At 35.6% G+C, this 3,539-nt stretch overlaps 1 long non-coding RNA gene across 1 annotated transcript; it reads left to right on the top strand.

The window, feature by feature from the left end:
- LOC107628374 lies at window positions 1,602-2,065 on the top strand. Its single transcript, XR_001617751.2, has 3 exons — window positions 1,602-1,721; window positions 1,848-1,903; window positions 2,052-2,065. It is a non-coding gene; the product is annotated as an uncharacterized LOC107628374 (long non-coding RNA).

The raw sequence follows: 3,539 nt of genomic DNA on the forward strand, positions 1-3,539 counted from the left end.
GACATCCAGGGCTTTCCAATGATATATAATAGGATGGAATGAACATTAAGTTTGGGCCTTAAAAGCTTGTGCTAACTTTGGCCTCCAATGCAGCGTTCACTAAGTGACACTACAAGAAAAACACCCATTCAGCCACACTTTTTTTAAGCTACATTTGAAAAACGTAGTCTATTCTAAGAATAGGCTACGCTTTTACGCATGGTGCTCTTTTATAAGAGAAAAGGAAACACTATTGAGGCATCACTTCAAAAGCGTCTCCTGAGATATTTTAAATATCACTTATAAAGTGTAGCCAAATCTAAAAAGCTATGGATACACCTTTTTTACCAAAGAGAACGCTTTTAAAAAGTAACCCATTTGTTAAGTTTTCGGTGCATTTCAAAAGTGTTACCTAATCTATGTAGGCCCAAACCCATGCGAGACTTAGTAATTTTTTTCCCTTTTCATCCAAACTACACTAACACTTAGCCATCAGAGAACATAACACTCATGACTCACCCTTCTTTCCTTGTTCCCGCCACTCATCACCCCTGAAATCCCTGGTTCACCGTCACTCATCTTCACGGCGTCACCACTCACCACCCCAGAACCGTCACTCCTCTTCTCCGGTTACCACTCACCACTCCAGAACCGTCGCTCCTCTTCCCTGCTTATCACTTCGCCATCACTATTTCTTCTTTTCTCCGCTGCACGAGTTTTTTCCACCGCTCGCGTCGTGTCTCCTCACTGCTAAATATTGATGAAAATTGTACACATTCTTTCTTTCTTTAGTTTCTTTCTTCACACCGTTTCATTAAAAGATTGGAAGAAAAAAGAAAAGAAAAGAAAAACCTAATTTACCATCTCGGCACTCTACCTAGCCTTCCTAGTTCCTACACAATAAACCAAGAGAGATCAGAGAAAAGAGAACCGGTTCGTCGCTGGTGGTTCACCTCCTGCGTCTACGTCTCTTCTGTTTCTGCCGCAGGTGGCTATTCTGCTCGTGCATTTGAGTTCTGCCGTCACCACTGGTGGTTCGCCGCATCTGTTCGCGCTTCGGCCTCTCCTCACCTCTGGTCACAGCTTTTCTCCTTTGCTCGCCGCTTCTGTTTCTCTTGCTTCACTTTAGCGCCACTGCTCAGATCTGGTGTGTTCTTTTTCTATTTTGTCTACCTAAGTTAGTTAATTAGTCAACTTAGGTATTTAGCTAAAGTAGTTTGTTGGTTAATTGGTTCATTTAATTCTTCATTTACCTAATTAAGTTGATTTAGTTCTTGTTTTAGCTAATTAGTTCATTGGTTGATTGAGCTGCTAGGTCGTTAATTTGTTCATTTAGTTCTATTTCACTTTTAAAGATTTCTTAATCACAAACACCAGCTCAAGAACAAACATCAACTCTTGAGGCTTTTAAATTTTTATTTAATTTTTTTTATAGTTTTATATGTTTATTTAACTGTGACCTGGTAAAAAGGTGATCCTGTCAGTGTCGTTTCGGTTCTATTAACCATGCTTGTTGGTGTTGGGGTTTTACCTTGTTAGGATTTATCTTGGATTTATATTGGCTTTAAAGAGAGTAGACCAAATACAAAATTTACGAATCGCGTAGGAGTTATTTGATTTGGTTATGACTTGTGAAAACACTTTGTTGTTGAATAGCTTAATATAAACTGGTTTTCTTTTGTGGTATAGGTAGTACCGAAGACTATTGGAAAAGATAGGATGCTGCTCAAGTAATGGCTCAGGTTGAGGACTTGTGTTTTCTTCACTTTGCATTGATCTGTAGAATTTTTCTTCTACAAAATTTCTCAGCTGATTAAGAATATATAGTTATTTTGTTTACTGACATGATGGTGTTTGTGTTGTTGTAGTTAGTATGGGAAGGACTTGGACTCGGAGGAGGGACAGATGTCCGAAACTGGGGCAGGTAGAATGATAAAGCCAATTGCGCTCTTTTGTGTCTAATGAATTTTCATATGAACTGCTTCTTTCCTTGTTTTGCAGCCTAGTTTATCTTGACATTCTCATGCCACCATTAATAGAGAACTGGTAGCAACTTTCAAATTTTTTTGCAGCCTGGTTTATCTGGTTTTGCAATTTTTTTGAGGATTTGTTGTTCAGATATTTAGAGTTTTACAATCTTGTGTAATTTCTGCTTCTTACTATGTTAGAGTTTGCTTTTTTATTTTGTATTTTGCTTTATTATTTTGCATCTTACTTTGTTAGGGTTTGTTAGTCGTTATTAGTGTCATTCTCTCATTGGAAATCAAGTACCAGTAGGTTTGGTAGTTGTTATTAGTGTTATTCTTGAGGAAGCTGGATTACTTTCTTGGGATAAATTGATTATTATGGATTAAATTACATGCTGAATGGCATGCATTTACGATGGATATCATGAAATAATTATTGATAGATTGGTTTACCTAGTCATAACTTGACCTTCATGCTACTCTCTGATCATCTGATCATAACTTGTCGGAGTGAATTTACAATATTTTAACCTATTCTTGCTCATTCTCTAACTCGCTCACTTTTCAGTTCGAAGGTGAGTATGATTGTGATAGTGATGCTAAGGTATAAGATATATAAAATTCTTCTCTTTATTCTATTCTATGACAATTTCTATTTAGAGAGTATCACAACAATGCAATATGCTGCGTGTGCTAATTTGAAAATTTCTTCTTCTATTAATCATTCTGGCATAATCAGATAGAGAAAAATTGGAGTCTCTTTGGAGAAACAATGTCACAGGTATTTCAATATCTCTTTTTTGCTTTCTGCAAATTGTCAAATTCTTCGTTCTAGATTTTATTTTTGATGAATTAAACAAAGCGTTATAGTAGAAGATGTCTGGGGCTGTTGTAAAAAATATTTGATGCGCATCATCCTACTTTTCAATTATTGATTTAATTTAAAAATGTAACTTGGATGCATATTATTATTCACACTTGTACTTTGATGCCTTTGCAGGAGAATACTGACAATTTTGCAAAGTTAAAAGGCCTGCTGCAAGGTATAGTACATGCTACTTCAAATTTTGAGTTAAGGCCTTTATGGTTACCAAGTAGATTAAGGTCAAAGGTAGGAATTGTTGCATTAATACCATTACATTATAGTTCTATTAAAACTGAGATTTGATGGCCAAAATTTGGTAATGAGCATTCCCATGTTTATAATGTTGCTTCACCTGATGATTGCTTGGGACCCACCTGAATTAGCAAGGTAAAACAAGCTCTCAAATGGTAAAACTTTTTTAATTTTGATGCCGGACAAAATGTTATTGTTTTAATTCTAATTTTTACCTCTTGGACATGTTTTATCACTTCCTATTATATTGTTTAACCTTTGAATGGTTTTAGGTTTCATGGGCCTTTGGCTTTCATTATATTAAAACTCTATGTATATATAAGATAGAAAGAAATCTAGATATAGCTGAATAAAAATCCTTATCAATTCCACAGAGGAGTTTTCAAATTATTTGTGTTGGGATTTATATTTTAGTGATAATGCTAAAACTATGTCAATGCATTCATACAGCTGTGCATTTTTAGTGACGGGCTTCA

This window comes from Arachis ipaensis, chromosome B02, assembly GCF_000816755.2.
Source record: "Arachis ipaensis cultivar K30076 chromosome B02, Araip1.1, whole genome shotgun sequence".
NCBI classification, from domain to species: domain Eukaryota; kingdom Viridiplantae; phylum Streptophyta; class Magnoliopsida; order Fabales; family Fabaceae; genus Arachis; species Arachis ipaensis.